This window comes from Bidens hawaiensis, unplaced genomic scaffold (assembly GCF_021521415.1).
Source record: "Bidens hawaiensis isolate Kalapana, Puna unplaced genomic scaffold, B.hawaiensis_p1.1 tig00063376_1, whole genome shotgun sequence".
Taxonomy (NCBI): Eukaryota; Viridiplantae; Streptophyta; class Magnoliopsida; order Asterales; family Asteraceae; genus Bidens; species Bidens hawaiensis.
Window position 1 is genome coordinate 4,831 of NW_027501334.1, and position 18,076 is coordinate 22,906.

Here is an 18,076-nt window from a genome sequence, read left to right on the forward strand (position 1 = left end):
GATTTGGGATTAGTTTTGAAATTTTTCGCGGGTTTGGGATGGGTTTGGGATTTCTAATATACCCGATTACCCAACCCAATTACCCGATAACATAAATACCCGATTATATACCCGATATAGCTTATTATATTATATATATATATATATATATACTATATTCCAAATATATTATTTGTCAGAACTTGTTTATGTCAATTATTTGAGACATTTTATCTTTACAGTAACCATCTTTGTAATCAATTAGTTATGTTTTGTGAAAACCCGGTAGAAACCTAGCGGGTTTTAAGCCGGCTATACCTGACGGGTATTTTATCAAAACCCGATAAGAAACCCGAAACCCGATGGGTAATTACCCGATTAAAACCCGATGGGTTTGGGATGGACTTTCATAACCGGGTATGGGTTTGGGAATACCTAAACCCGACTCAAACCCGACCCATTGTCATCCATATTCCTTGGCCACGCAAGCAAACCCAACGCAAAACATCATTATAGTCAAGTGAATATAGCACCAACAACCCCCCCCCCCCTCCCCTCCCGCCCCATTCCATTACCACCCAAATCACAATAATTCTACAATACTTTTGGTTAACTAGCCGCCTTCCATAACACAGTCTAAATATAAAAGGAAAATTGGATATTAATAATCCCAACTATCAACTATTGGCAAATAATAATCCCAACTAACAATGTGACCGGTGATAATCCCAACTATCAGTTTTGTTATCAATAACAGTCCCAGTTAAATAAAACAGCTAACTCCGTTAATTATTGATGACATGGCGCGTGACATGGTGATTACTTGACGGGTGAGGTGGACTTTTTCATTTTATTTTAAATCTTAAATATACAGATCAAATTCTGATATCCTCTCAAAGAAAATTAACCTAGTTCGTTTCTACAGTCGGCTTTTCTATCTTTTAATCCTCTCAAAGAAAGGGTAAGTTTTCAACCCTTTTTGTTTCTTGCAATCGATTCTATAGTGACGATTTCACTACATCAGAATCGTTCCATTATTTATGTTTTGATTTGCCTATGCATTCGCAATCCCTCCTTTTGCCTAGTGATAGATATTGGCATCTGTAAAGCCCCGTTACCGGTGCCTTACATTGGACGTTGGATTTACTCATAAACACAGTTCTAAATATCAAAGTTAATTAAAAATTTCGCGGAAACGTTAACTTTAATCATTCGATACAAAACATTAATCTTTTCTTTAAAACCATAACATAAAACATTATATTTAAAACATCATTTCTTTCATCTTCAGATGTCAGCCGTTCAATCCCTGCCACGTGCCCTACTCATGCTAGCTCATTAAACATATTCACCTGCGTGCATACTAAAAGTCAGCTATGCTGAGTGGGTTCTAGTAATCAGGCGACATACAATACATTCACATATCATACATACATACATATCCGAAGATACATATCCATACTTAACCAGTTACCTTACTATCATACATACATACATACCTGCTATCACCTACCTCAGTCTACTGAGAGTACGTTCATAGTCCACCGTCTATGCCTATACTCAAGGTCGTGAACACGAAAAATGTCCGCAGTCCTTACCTATGTTCACCAATTATGGTACGTGCAAGGTCCGCAGTCCTTCCCTATACCATCCTATATTAACAACACGTACAAGGTCCACAGTCCTTCCCTATGTTGCAACCTATATCATAGCACGTACGAGGTCCGCAGTCCTCCCCTATGCTACCACAATACTATTATAGCATGTATAAGGTCCACAATCCTTTCCTATGATGGCTCCTATCTAAAGTACGTATAAGGCCCACAATCCTTAACTACGTTCTCATATATAATCTATATCACGTATAAGGCCTGCAGTCCTTAACTACGCCGTCACCTGCCAAGTCTATGTCCAACAAAAGTTAGAGGGGTACCATCCTAACTTACTATGTCGGACGTAGAACTCACATACCATTCATGTACCTGTATACACATACTTCACATATACAATAATTACATTGTAGCATAAGAACACTTTAAGCGTTCTTCATATCATTCATTTAACAGTCATACTCCTTGTCGATACGTGCAATATCCAAAGATCGTTCACGCCCCGACAAGTGTTCATTTATAACGTTCATACATTATCCATACATTACATATAACATTACTATCTTTATTTATAACCTGACAGTACGCGCAATATCCGAAAATCGTTCACGTACCGACAAGCAATCATTCATATCTATCACATATATCACATATAGCATACACTTACCACTTAAGGTAAGTGTATTAACTAATCATATCGAGTATGCACACAACCGCGAAAACGTAACAAGGAATGAGGCTAGAAACTCACCTGGATCCTGTTTCCTTCTCCGTTTATAGTTAATCCTCTCTTTCGTTGAGCTCTGCTAACTGTATATAAGTTACATGTATTAAAACTTGTTCTATTTGTATTTCAGTTAAAACTAGCTAAGTCCGGTCTAATCCGTTGGCCTTGTTTAGATTACAACTACTTAATATATTTTGTTTCAAACCCTAATGTATAAGGTTTTTGATTATTTTAATATTCTTTTCTTTCTTTCCGCTTTTAACCTTGTTCATGTTTATTGAAATAATGGGGTACGGATATACATACATACATACATACATATATATATATATATATATATATATATATATATATATATATATATATATCTAACACATGGGTACACAATGCATATGTGTTTTTAAGTGTATTCTCTCACATATGCAAGCGAGTATATATTTACTTGTGTATACTTTCGAGTTCGACTAGTGTGACCAAATATAGGGTGTAACTGAATCCTATTATAAGGATATACTTGTGGTCGGGTTCAAGGTGTATGCGATGACCATTGCAAGCGAACTACTAAGGCAACCCAATAAAATCGAGCCTTATGTAACCGATATATAAAAGTGATCGGTGATGACTTGCAATCGACCTTATAATTGTATTTGATATTACGTGTGATAGATAACTTCATGTATGCGAGTATACATACTAATCTATAAGGCATTGTAACCGAGTTCCTTGGTAGATGATCTCTTAATGTATGCGACTTATAGAGGGATCGGTCCATTGTATGCGCATGTATTCGATGACAAGGATGTAAGCGAACACCATTGTAAGCGAGTATACATCCATTGTATGCGACGGGACCCGTGTAATCGAACGAGCTAGTGTAAGCGACCCTAAGGTGGACGAATCTCAATTGTAATCGACTTTCGATGTGTTTGAATCCGTTGTAAACGAACTCAGTGCATGCGAGTTGTGTATATATATACATTATAGTACTAAGTATTTGTATGCGAGTTGTTTGCATGCAATATCCATTATAATACTAAGTATTTGTATGCAAGTTGTATGCATGCAATATCCATTATAATACTAAGTATTTGTATGCGACATCCACATGCGTTCCTTTCTGACCATCAGCCAATGTATGCGAGTATGTATATATATCTTAAGTATTGTATGCGATTGCATGGATCATTGTTTGCAAGTTTGTACGTAATCGAGTTCTAGGATTTGTAAGCAAATGTATATATATATTGTAATCGATCCATGTATGCGAATGTATATATATATTGTAATATCGATCCATGTATGCGAATGTATATATATATTGTAATAGATCCATGTATGCGAATGTATATATATACTGTAATCGATCCATATATGCGGGTTACATGTATTCGAGTACCGATTACCGATGTATTCGAGTCCGACCGTAATCGGTGGGCTATTGTAAGTGAACCATGCTATGCAAGCGGGTTCCAGTGTAAGCGACTCTAAAGTGATCGAGTATCGTAATCGACCCGTTTATATGTATTTGTTAAGGACCTTGTAATCGACTCACATGTAATCGAACTCATTGTATTCGAGTTCGGTGTATTCGAGCCCCCATGTAAGCGACTATAATGTGATCAGGTTAGTTGTAATCGATTTATATATATAAAGTGATCGAGTTACGTGTAATAGACTATAACCAGTGTACGCGAGTTATAGCAATGTATTCGAGTTATACTTCTACACGTCCCTTGTATGCGTTTTGGAACAGTGTATGTATATATATTAAAGTAATTGAATAGCTTATATATATATATATATATATATATATATATATATATATATATATATGATCAGATCATGAGAGAACCCTTTTAAAATTAAGAACTATAAGAACCATTTTGGATCACAAAAAATCCAAAAATAAAAAAATCATAAAATCAAAAAAAACACAAAAATCAAAAAAATATAAAAACCAAAATTCTTATTTTATCATCCCGGTTTCATAAAAAAAACTTGGTTTAGTTAAATTATATACACATATGTATAATATATACATATATGTATATTTACATGTTTTTTTGTACATATGTGTATAATTTAAGATAAATGTTACTGTACATATGTGTATATTACGTAACCAAAGATTATATAAAATTATACATATGTGTATAATACGACGTTTTTTTTGTATTTTTTTATATTTTTTTAATGAAACCGGAATGAAATATAAGAATTTTCGTTATATTACTTTTTTAAAATTTTTATTATTTTTTGTTTTATGATTTTTTTTAAAAGTGTTTTTAGTGGTTCAAAATGGTTCTCAAAGTTCTCAATTTGCAAAGGGTTCTCTTAGGATCCTTACCATATATATATATATATATATATTGGTAATCGAATGGCATGTATATATATATTAAAGTAATCGAGTTAATGAAATCAATCTCAGTGTAATCGAGTTTGTAATGCAACTGAACTACACATTGTAATCGGGTGTATATATATATATTTTCGCATCCTCGGCGTCCACACATCTCAGAAGTGGGCCGAGGAAGGATCTGCGGTATAGGATACCGTCTTACACTTGATAATTTAGGGCTTTGTGTCTGATCTTCCGGGTCGCGGCTTTTTCTTCCGGGAGAACTCCTGATGTTAGATAAGCCATAATCGGTGTCATCCAGGATTCAACACAGGTTTGTATGACTAGTACTTGATGTTGCGGGACAGATGGATGATCGAGGACTTCTACGCAGATGTCTTTTGCAAAATGTTCAAAGTTTGTTGAAGCTAATTTGCTAAGAGCATCAGCTGACTTGTTTTCACTTCGTTTAATGTGGATGACTATGCAAGATTAAAATTGTGAAATCAAATCTTTTGCTTGCGAGAGGTATGAAGCCATCACATCGTTTTTCACCTCGTATGTCCCGTTGATCTGTCCAGCGATAAACATTGAGTCCACCCGCGCTTCCAAGTGTTTCACCCCAAGTTTTTTGGCTATCCGCGGGCCTGCTAAGAAAGCCTCATATTCTGCCTCATTGTGGTACTTTTAAAGTCCAACTTTATGGCATAAGTAAATTTGTGGCCTTCGGGATTAACCAATCTGAGACCTGCGCCCGATCGTTCATTACTTGAAGCTCCATCCGTGAACAGTGACCACATTTGGTCTCGCTCAGGAGGTATCGAGTTTTCTGTTCGATCAGGCACTCTTTTTCTTTGTTCTGCAGGACTTCTGTAATGAAATCCGCTAGCACTTGTCCTTTGATCGCGGGCTTGGGTTTGTACTCGATTGCGTGTTCTCCCAATTCTATGGCCCATTTTACCAATCGTCCGGACAGTTCTGGTTTAGTTAGCACATTTTTCAACTTGTACCCTGTTAGCACATTGATTGGATGGCCTTGGAAATATCTGCGGAGGCGGCTGGCGGCGTAGACCAGTTCCAGAACCAGCTTCTCAAGCATTGAATATCTGGTTTTGGACCTATCAATGTTCTACTGACATAATAAATTGGTGTTTGGAGATTTTTCCTATCCATCAGTAGCACCGCCCCAATGGCAATATCAGATGCTGATAAGTACAGTGTCAAAGGCTCTCCCGCATGCGGTGCTTTTAGGGTAGGCAGTTCCATCAAACACTTTTTAAATTCTAAAAAATGATTTTTCTGCTTCCGCAGTCCATTTGAAATGTGCTTTCTTTAGACAATTCCTCAGAATTGACACAAATGGGTAAGACTTAGCCGTGTGATTGACTAAAAATCTGTTCAAAGCAACAAGCCTTCCATTAAGTGTTTGTACCTCTTTGAGGGAAGAAGGTGAGGGAATGCGGGTAACTGCCTGGACCTTGTCCGGGTTTGCTTTAAAGCCCGCACCCGTGACAATTACGCCTGAGAATTTTCCTTCCACCATCCCAAAGGAACATTTACTAGGATTGAGCTTCATGTTGATCTTTCTTAGAGTATCAAATGTTTCCTCCATGTCTCGTAACATCTGATCCTCTTCAACACTCTTTATAACCAAATCATCCATATAAACTTCCAAATTTCGCCCGATCTGATCTTTGAAGGCTTCATCCATCAAACGCTGATATGTGGCACCCGCGTTCTTTAGCTCAAAAGGCATCACTTTGTAACAAAATGTGCCATGATCAGTGCGGAATGCTATTTTGTCCTCATCACCTGCCATCATGCGGATCTGATGATAACCTTTGTAGGCATCAAGGAAACATTTAAAATTGAACGGGGCTACTGCATCAACTTTAAGATCAATCTCCTGCAGTGGATAACAGTCCTTTGGGCATGCTTTGTTTAGATCTTTAAAATCTATACACATCCGCCATGTTCCGTTGCTCTTGGGAACGATGACCGGATTAGCAACCCAAGTTTGGTACTGTATTTCACGGATGATTCCAGCATTTAGTAGATCTCTAACTTGTTCATTCATAACTTTGGTTTGCTCAGGACCCATCTTGCGCTTTTTCTGTACAATCGGTGTGAATGCTGGATTCACCCGCAGCTTATGTTCCGTGATCCTCCGCGGGACACCGGTCATGTCTGCGAGTTGCCAAGCAAAGATGTCGAGGTTTTTTGTTAACAATTGTTTCAGAAATGTCCTCGCTATCTCGGAGATAGCAGGCCCGATTGTTATCGTTTGATTTGGAAACTTCTTGTTCAGCACCCACTTCTCTGATTCGGTTCTCTCAATTTGCTTTGGCACCTTACTTGGCTTTGAACTTTCCATAGTGAAACAATGACGGTTTATGTGGATGATTGCTACCTCGGTGCAAGTCGGAACCCCTACCGCACCATGAGCTGTGGAAGGGTGGGCATTGAACTCACCAATTGCTTCACGCCCTAAGATAATATCATGTTTGGACGTACCCGGTAAAACCAAGAATTCAACGTCTTCAGTTCATGTATGTGTTCCATCACTGAGTGCGACAGGAAAATAAATAACCCCTCGCGGGTGCATCACTTCGCCCCCAAAGCCGGACACAGGTGCGTGAATTGGCTTCAGCCTCACTTTGTCTTCCTCGTCAAGTTGTTCAAAACACTTTTCATACATTATGTCTGACGTACTTCCAGTATCAAAGAAGACATAATGTGAACGGTAATGACCTATTAGAGCAGTGATTATCAGCGGGTTTTTGTTGCATGGACCCCCTTTGACCCGCGGGAAAATTACAGGTTCATTCTTCCATTCTTCCTCATCGATTTCTCGCCTTTTATTTCCATCTATGCGCCCTCCTTGAATCATGTGAACATTCAAATCTCTGACCTGCTTTTTAGGCGGGCCTTGATTGTCTTGTGCGGAAGCTTTGCCAGATCCTTGCCTCACATTTTTGACTAAGTGTCCTAGCTTTCCGGACTTGACTGCTGCTTCAATTTCACCCCTCAAGGCCAAACACTCATCTGTGTTGTGACCGATGTCATCATGGAATGTGCAATGTTTCTTGGGATTCAGGAATGTTCTTTTCATGATTGACTGAGGCTTCTTGAACTTCACATTCTCAGTGGTCAGAATTTCCCGGGGAGTCTTTGTCAATGGAGTCCAATTGTTGGTAATTTGCGTTGAGGCGCCTGCTTTGTTTTTGTTGCATATCAGTGACCTTTCATCAAATTGATTCGATGTATCCGCAGAAGGTTGAAGCCTTGACCAAATTGATTCCTTGGCTTGTCTATTCGGCCGCGGATTCTGATATTCTACCTTTGGCAGCTATTTGGGGCTTTCTGATTCCAAAGTTTTTTCAGTTCGTGCGAACAGTTTTGCGGCAGACATTATTTCATCCCAGGTCTTTGGCATTCCGTCTCTACCAGTTAAGGTGTGGATCAAGGCGTTACTCCACACATTCTTGCGGAAGGCTCCCCTCAACATGTCTTCACTGATTCCTCCAATGTTAAGACTCTCGTCGTTAAACCGAGAAATGAAGTCTTCAATAGACTCATTGTCCCGTCTAACAACGTCCAATATTTCAGAAGGATCGCGGGTGTGCTTCTTTTGTTGACTAAAGTGTTAAGAGAATTTAGCCATCAGGTCGTCCCAACTCTTGATTTGCCCATCCGGCAATTTTTCGAACCATTCGCGTGCCACCTCAATTAATGTCAATGCGAACATGTGACACTAGTAGGGAAGAGTCCAACCACTGAATCCTCCCACCACCACGAAATTCAATAGGTGATCACTAGGATTTGTCATCCCATTGTACTTTCCTAATGACGTAGGAATTTTCGCATTAACTGGGAATGGAGCTGTTGCAATACGCGCTATGAATTTTGATTTCTCAGCAAAGGCTGCAGGACGATAGGGTTTTATGAAGTCTTCTTCCGCATCACTATGGTACTCAGTATGACAAACTACCGCGCGCGGGCGACAAGTTTTCTCTCGTCTATGCATTCTGCTATCTCCACTTAAATAACTGACTGCACTTGGACGATATGTTTGGTCATAGCTTTCATACTCATCTTTGTAGGAGGGCTCACGCATGACCATGCGAGGACGATCGCGCCTCCTCATATCAGAATCATCCTCAGGAAACCTCTCCGTCTGAAGACTATCACGCATCTGACTCCTTCGCAGCGTTGTGGGAGGAGATGGAGATCTCCTGGGAGTCTCGGCATAAGCCAAAGTACGGGCACAAATTCGCTCTTCACGAACCATGCGCTCGTATTCAGCTAAAGCATTTTCTTGCTGAATGCGTAACCAATCCTCGGGGGACTGAATTCCTCCAACTCTGGAGCTACGACGGTGAAATCTCGCCGACTCAGAATTATCAGATCCGTCTTCCAAACCTAATTCCGTGCGGGCCCGGTGAGTCTCCGCCGTAACACATCCTAAGTCACCCGGAGTTGGGCCTCCAGGTGCTTCGACATCAACATTACGTCTAATAGTTGACGGAGTTTTCGTCGGCCCTTCGAGAGATTGACTCATATCGTTCAAACCAACAAAAAATTATCACAATTCTAGCGCAAGCACGGATGACGCCAATGAAGAAACACATACTTAATCCCCTAAGGGCTTAGATCCGATGAGTCCACAGGGTACGGGTCAAATACTATCCAACTAACGATACGAGTCCGATCTCCCCAATTCCAATGACAGAAACCTACAAAACAACCACCATGAGCTCGTTACGGGAAGGACAAGAGGGGGGTCTTCCCGTAATCACACTCCGGCATGAGAATAAGTACAATTCCTCCAGAGAGAAAGTACTTAAGTATTTAGAGTAGATAGTTGGGAGTGAATGCTCACCTCACGGAGATAGTGGAAGATATTTATAGCCGAAGGATGAGGGAATGTGATTGGCCCAACTGTCCCTTTCCAGAAGATGCTCTCGTAACCGCCTAGACACGTGTCCCCATATGATAGGGTGAGCTATACGGCCCATTTGCATGGTTGTAACAACTTGGACACGTGTCCGTATGTGATAGGACGAGCTAAACTTGGCCATGTGTATGGTTGTAACAACCTGGTCAGCTGTCCTTTTTCTATTGGCTGTAGGGTCACATGCTCTTCAAGAAAGGATCTTAGTAAATCTTCTAAAAGGGAGTTAGTTAATTACAACTATCCTCTGACGTTGCCTTCTGGCCATCTTCGTGGGTGGGAACAGTACCTTGCGGATGACTTCTGAGGGCGTCTGGATCCTCCCACACATAGTCTCTAGGATCTATTATTGTTTTTCTTTTATCTTGAGTTATGCGGGTGATTTATATATCCCGCGGGTAACATATAGGGGATCCCCTCTTACCCGCATGTGGTATTTAAGGATATTTAGTTCCTTTTGGTACCCTACCTCTATCTCTATAGCACGGATCATTCTTAGTGACCCAAATCAAATAAAAATAGTGTGTATTTGTATTTATTCATGACCATTCACAAACAAATTGATTTCTTAATGACCAAACACAAACAAAAAAAGTTCACTTGGTTAGTTGTCCGTGAACACAGATTCGGTCCAATACCACCATAAGTTGAAATTAGAAAGGCTAGCTTTGCCAATATATAATAAATAAAAGGACCAAAGTTACATCATTCTATTCTAAAATCTAAAATTCAAATTGAAACAGATGCATGTTGAACACGTATGTATGTCTGATTCATATTTGATGCAATCGTGTTGCTGCAATTCCTTCACGTTTATTTATAAGAATTTGGGGAAAAAATATCTATCAAATAATTCCTAATTGGATTGGATCTTAGAGAGATGGCTGCAGTTAACAACAACAACAAATCTAAAAACATACTGGATATCGTGAGAGACGGATCCATCAAATGGCTTCACAAGAGCCACAATTCATTTCACGATGAGTTTGAAGAGATGAAACGCTCTCCTTCTGCTGCTGAGAAAAACTAGATCTACGAGCTCTCTTCAGTCGCCAATGCCATCGTTCGTCGATGTTCTAAGTAAGTTTCTGTTGCAAACTGGAACATGAACAAGGAGTTTTGTTCCATTAACTTACTGTACGGAGGCTATGTTCGTTCGATAATGTGTTCCTTTACGTCCGTTTATGTTAGTTGGGGTTTTTAATATTTTCAATGCATGATTTTTCAAATCTTATCATATAGATTTAAGCAAATTTATTAACTATGAACAAAAAACACTATATATATGAGTATCATGTGAGTGATTTATATTTAAAGTTAACTTATGAATATGAATGTTATTAACAAAATCTTGGTAGACAAAGCGAACTGGTGACACTCACCATTCTTGGTTAATTAGCCAAATCAAATAAAACATTGTTTGTATTGTGTTTGTGTTCGTGAAAAAATTCATTTTCCTTAACGAATAGACACAAACACGAAAATTCGTTTGGTTAGGTGTTCGTGAGCGTTCATGTTGGCTCAATTGTTGCCTGGCCCAAGAAGGGGGTCCAACCCATGAGCTAATAAAGTTGGTTTAAACGTGACTTATCCAACAAGTCAGTTGGAATAAGGATTAGGATTAAGACCATGTGTAGTCATAAAGCTCCACATCCAGGGGTTATGCGCCACGTGGCGCCCAGTAAGAGTTATGGTTTTGTACAAAAACAGGCTGTAGTCATAACTCTCCACATCCAGGGGTTACGCGCCACGTGGCGCCCAGTCACTTTTACACTTTTTGTTTTTTTTTTTAATTTTTAATAAGAATAATCAAATAACAATAATATTTTATTAAATAAATATTACAATAAAAAATAAAAAAAACTATTCGTCGTTGTCGTCGTCGTCGTCTTCGCCCTCTTCGTCGTCGTCCTCGTCCTCCTCATCGTCCTCATCGTCGTTTTCATCGTCGTCGTTGTCTTCATCATCGTCTTCATTGTTACCCTCGTTTTGATCATCGTTTTCACCAGGCAGAGGCCGATACATCCAAAGATGTTGGACCAAATCCTCCTTTAGTGCGTTATGTATCTCTCTTGACCGCACGGAATCCGAGTTTTCGAGTCGTTGCTCTATACTTGCCGGAGTCTGTGGTGGATCCGGGTCCGGTATGAAAGTTGGACATATTGCTCTTCCCTCGTCCTCGATGATCATGTTATGCATTATGATACACGCATACATAGCACATTTCATTCTTTCTAAAGACCACAGACGACAAGGATTTTTAACATAATGCCATCATTGTTGAAGAACACCAAAACACCTCTCGATATCCTTTCTCGCAGACTCTTGCACTTTCTTAAAATACTGTCATTTTTCATCCATCGGGTCTCTGAATGTTTTAACAATTATCGCGAACTCTGGATATATTCCATCACCCAGATAGTACCAATGATCGTAAAAGTTATCGTTAGCCCAAAACGAAGCGACGGGAACAGTCCCAGATATGTAACTCTCCATCACAGGAGACTGCTCTAAGACGGTTATGCCATTGTTGGAACCGGGAACACCAAAGAATGCCGACCAAATCCAAAGGTCGTATGAAGCGATCGCTTGAAGGCTGACCGTTGGTCCCTTTTGGTCACCTCGTGTGAATTGACCTCGCCATGCAGTTGGACAATTAGCCCATTCCCAATGCATGCAATCTACACTTCCTATCATGCCGGGGAAACCATGTACCCTTGTATATGCCTCGTAAAGACGTTGTAGATCGTTAACGTTGGGCTCTCTCAGATAATGTGGTCCATATAGTTTAAATATTCCTATATTTTACAAAATTTTTATAAAATAAATGATCACAATAAACAAGTGATAAACTATTAAAAAAAAACAAAACGTACCGTAACAAAAATACTACAAGGTGTCCCGAGTTGTTTTTTCGGCCATCTTTAAATACTCGTCGTTGATGTCGGTCGTGTTTCCGTAGGCGAGCACGCGCACGGCTGACGTAACCTTCTGAATAGCCGTGAATCCTAGCGTCCCTCGAGCGTCAGACTTTTGCTTAAAGTAATCAAACCCACGCTCCAAATCATTGGTGATGCGCATAAATAAATTTTTAGACATCCGAAAAAGGCGCCTAAAGGTCTTCGGGTTCTTGTATCTCGGCGTGTCGCAGAAGTAATCTGCCATCAACCGGTTGTTGGCTTTGGCACGATCTCGTTCGATATATGCTCTTGTTGAAACGGGGGGTGGAGAGCTAATCGCACCTGTAACAGAACTCATATACTGTGTCGCGAGCATAATCGCACTCGTAACCGCCCGTTCCTTCTCCACGTCCTCGGCTTGTTGGTCGGGACCGAAAAACTGTTTATATATAGATGGAGGATCCATATATAGTGAATTTGGTATAAAGGAATTTTTATAGAGTTGAAAGAGAATTTTTATAAATTTAATGAGGTTTGATTGGGGATGAAATGGTTTAATATATAGGAAATAATTTTTTTTTTAATTTTCCAACGGTCAATTTTGCAACGGTTAACATTGGATTTGGTGCCATTCTCAGCGTTGTATATAAAACGCTTGCAAAATTGAAATCAACATAACGCAGGGGGGGGGGGGGGTGTACCCCCCGCGTTTTGAGCCATAACGCAGGTGGCAAAGCCACCACTACGGGTGGTCTAAAAAGTAGGTTTATCTCCTATTAGTTAGCTATTTGATTTGTGTTCAAATAGGTTTGCCTGGCTGGTTGGTATATATAGATGATTCGAGTCATGAATTCATCTAGAGAATTATAATGAGTTTTGAGATATTTTTTTATTAATAAACGAGAATTATTTGTTTGTTCATGTTTGATTATTGATTGGGACTTTAGAGAATTGTAATGAGTTTTGAGATATTTTTTGATTAATAAACGAGAATTATTCGTTTTTTCATGTTTGATTATCGATTGGGACTTGAGTTCACTTGTCCGATAAAAGCTTAACGAGCAAATATGAACAAGACTTTGTTTAGTTCGGTTCATATATATATATGTGGATTAATGGATTGTGTGTCGCATAATCTTTATATTGAAAGCTTGTTTAGTTATTATTTGATGGCTGCAGAGTCCTTAACGTTTCTGCGGATAAGCTTCGTGAGAACTTTGAGGCGGTGGCGTCTGACGTCGCCAAAACTCCGTCGCAGTATGCTCGGAATTTTCTAGAATATTCATGTTTTAGGGCTCTTGCTGCCACTACACAAGTGAATGGTTATATGGAGGATAAAAGGTTTAGAAGATTGACATTTGATATGATGCTTGCTTGGGAAGTTGCAGATGCTGCTAGTCAACCTTCCATAGATGTATGTTTCTTGGTGCAATTGTAATCACAGTTATCGGATATTATTATCCATTCATAGTGTAATAACAATAATAATATGCAGATAGATGAGGATGCAACTGTGGGGATAGAGGCTTTCTCCAGAATAGCTCCAGCAGTGCCTATTATAGCTGATGTAATAATCAGGAATTACATATTTGAGTTTCTTACTTCATCAACCCGGGCAGACTTCCATTTTGCACCTTTGAAAAATATCTTATTGGATTGGAAAGGTACTGAATACCATTGTATAAATGTTGTGTGTATTATGATTACTGTAAGATTGTGGAAGACTGAAATTGAATTGATTTCCATTCAATAGGTGATCACAACAAAAATGAAAAACATAAAAAAGGCAGTAATAATAATAATTAATAAAATAAAAAAACTTGTTTCAATCTCGGTCTAGGACTTGTAAGTCCCAAATTCTGCCAAAGACCCACAAGCTTCTTGATTTTGCCAAAAGCAATCAATACTTGACTTTAGTTCGGTTTCGATCTCTATATACTGTAAACCTGTTGAATGGAAATCAATTCAGCCTTTCATGTAGTTTTTTAGATAAACAAGTTAGAAGGTTTTATGCATTTTGAATACACATTGAGCAAACTTCATGAATATACTGAACAAGGTTGAGCAAACTTGACTTTCTCACAGGGCTATTAAAAAACTTAAATCTAACTCCGAGTCATCTCTCCTTTTATCTCAACGATCCGGAAGAGGGGAAAGGATTATAGAACTTGATGGTACTGTCACCACACAACCAGTTCTTCAACATCTTGGGATTTCAACTTGGCCTGGTGTGTAGATTAGTGAACCTCGATCATTTATTTAGTCACCCTAGTTATATTGCTGACGTTCTTACATGTGTTCTTGCATGAATTTATCATGTCAGGTCGGTTAACTCTGACAGATCATGCTTTGTACTTTGAAGCTCTCCGTGTTGTGTCATATGATAAGCCCACAGTTTATGACTTGTCAGATGACTTGAAGCAGGTGGTCAAGGCTGAGTTGACTGGTCCATGGGGGTCAAGACTTTTTGACAAGGCGGTCTTGTATAAGTCAAATGCTTTGTAAGACTTAAAGCATATTATCATGTTTATCACTATTATTTTCAGTGTTGTAGAACTCGCTAGGCGCTAGTCGGCCGGTGGGGTACCGACTACCGATTAGCTGAAAGTTAATCTGTAACCCACCTATTAATCCCGATTTTTACAACACTGATAATTTATAGAGATGACACCTCTACCAATTAACACCGTTCACTATAATGTAGATCAGAACCGGTTATTATAGAGCTTCCAGAGCTCAAAGGGCACGCCAGGCGAGACTATTGGCTAGCCATCGTACGTGAAGTTTTATACGCGCACAGGTTTATTAGGAAATATCATATTACTGGTGCTGAACGGGATGAAGCACTGCTAAAAGCCTTATTTGGAATATTCAGAGTACAAGCTCTCAGTAACATGAACTCCATAGTACCACTATGTTATGAGGCATGTCTTTTGTACAACGCTTGTGATCAACTGCCAGGTGGTGACCGGATATTGGAAACAATTGCTACAATGCTGACTTCAAAAGAGAAAGAGGCTGAAAGTAATAATAGTAAACATGGTGATGGAATGCATTCGGTATCAGCTACTACTATGGCTTCTAGCCTAGGGTTTGTATTTGGGACAAATGCCAATGTGCCTAAAAAATCACTGATAAATGTTAGTGAGCTAACTGTTGGAGAGATGACTCCTTTGGAGAAAGCTGTAGAAAATTCTAGAAGCACTTATAAGATGGTTGCAGATGCACAGACAAAGTTGAAGGCCTTGACACCAATTTGGCTGTCCTTAAGGTTTTGCCAACAAACAAAGAAAGAAAAATAGCATTTTAGTTTCATTTGCATGCATGTTTTGTAAAGAGAGCAAGTTGAGTCGGTTAATCTCGAATCCGTCAAATAGTTTTCTTTAACTAAAAGGGGAATGGGTCAGACGGGTTGAAAGTCACCTAAAATTTACTTTTAATGCAAAAATTTCGCGGCTCGAGTCTTGCTTGAAGTCGGCTCGTTAACGAGCTGATCCCGAGCCAAGGTAAGATGACTTGTTGGCTTGCTCGCTTGGCCCGTTTAAATTAAACCCCAATTATAATATATATAAATAATAACGCAAAATTATAACACAAATTTCAATATATGTATTTATAAATAATAAATAATGTAGTTTACAAATTCTGCATTATGTTTATGTAAAAATAAAGAATTTTGTTTTATGTGTTAATTAAAAAGGAGTTCAAACTTTTTTAAAAATATATGAGATAGCTTGAGCTTTTGATGAGCCAAGCTTGAGCTCAACATTTCAACTCGTTAAGATAGATGCTAGGCTCAGCTCGTTTACAGCCACACCTAAATGTATTTATTAAAAAAAATGCTTTTCATAATAACAGGATTTTTGTAATCATAACTAATACATAAACTGTGTATTAAAAGTATAAAAAGTACTAAACGTGTTTGCGGTTAGTTTCGACTCAAGCCCTTTTGGACTGGACCTATTACCCAACCCGGATGGCCCATTCAGTTTTTCAGCTCAAATTTTCAATAAGGAAGTTAAGTTTGAACGATGCAGCGCAATTTACCCACCCAAATGTTGATTTTTGTGTTAGCGATTTTGTAGCATTTATCAAATTGCATTGAAATTTCAGTGTCCGTCATGATAACACACTGATTATTGTTTTTTGTAATTTGCAGGAGTTGCTTGTTCCTTTAATCAACCTCGGGAATCGTCTTCTTGCACTATTATACTGGGAAGAGCCTGTAAAATCCCTTGCATTCTGTATAATATTCGCAGTCATCATTTACTGGTCAGCTTATCTTCTAAATATCTTATTTCCCACTAAATTGTTTGAATAATTAATTATACCATGTTTCGTTGTGTAGCGGATGGCTGGCTTACGTATTTGCATTTCTACTCATATTTTTTGCTACAAGTATGATGCTAGCCAATATTTAAGTGGAGGAAAAGCAGTTGATAACCTTAAAGTCACCGTGCCTCCACCAATGAACAAAATGGAACAGCTGTTAGCTGTTCAAAATGCAATCTCTCAAGCTGAAGAGGCAGTAAAAGAAGGAAATGTTGCTCTTCTCAAACTGCATGGCCTTTTATTATCCATATTTCCACAGGTAATGTTTCCCCTATTGAGTTAAAAACTGCTACATAAAAAATGACTAATAGAAAATTTTACAAATGACCATATTGCAAGTCTGGTCCCCAGATTCTGAAAACCAGCAATCTTTGTTCAAACATTTGCGATAGGGTTGGATGTTTAGTCCCCGCCATTAGTCCCGGATAGTTTTTAGTGGAAAGTGATGTCACGTGCCATTCATGTTATGGTAATTGTGAATCCTAAACAAATACTATTTCCAGAACTCATAACACCATCAATTTCATCACCTTCAATTATGCGCCGAACCTTTGATGGCTTTCTTTTCCATTAAAAACTTACTGGGATCTATGGTAGGGACTAAACGTGCAAACCTCTCACAAATGTTCGTATTAAATTTGCAATCTCAAAATCCAGGGACCAAACTTGCAATATGGTCAAACCACACGGACCATCTGTGCGACTTTCTCAAAGATTAATCTTGTGTTTTGTTTGTGTTTGTGGTCAGGCAAGCAATAGGTTTGCATGTGCACTTCTGGCTTTAGCTTTACTTTTTTACCATTATACCCTTCAGATATGTGGTTCTACTTACTTTTTTGGAAGAGTTTACCAAGTTTTCGCCAATGCGAAGAGCAGAGACAGAAAGATGGATGCGGAGGTTGAAAGAGTGGTGGATTAGTATACCCGCAGCTCCGGTGGTTATTGAAAGAGCTCAAGAAGATAAAAAGAAGAAGTAATGCAATTGCATACCTTGAAGACATATGAAGAAGCATGATGCATTTGGGCTGTGCCTGTGTATGTACATAGGTCATAAATTTGTTATTTGTTATTTTGAGATGTGAGTAGCTTCATGTTTTGTTTGCTAGAGGTGGCAAAAAGGTCGCTTGGTGACCCGAAACACTTTTTGTATAGCTTTTTTAGATCATTTTATAAATAATTAATCTGTTAAAGTATGTTTTTAGTTTATATTATTATCATAAAAGTCTGTATATT

General features: G+C 38.8%; 1 pseudogene across 1 annotated transcript; it reads left to right on the plus strand.

Annotated features, from left to right (window-relative positions):
- Nucleotides 1-10,491: 10,491 nt before the first annotated feature.
- LOC143603937 (uncharacterized) lies at nt 10,492-17,820 on the plus strand (annotated as a pseudogene). The gene is made up of 9 exons (XR_013148182.1): nt 10,492-10,691; nt 13,691-13,925; nt 14,007-14,175; nt 14,597-14,739; nt 14,835-15,012; nt 15,216-15,782; nt 16,671-16,783; nt 16,860-17,102; nt 17,592-17,820. The product of XR_013148182.1 is annotated as an uncharacterized LOC143603937 (transcript).
- The last annotated feature ends 256 nt before the right edge of the window (nt 17,821-18,076 follow it).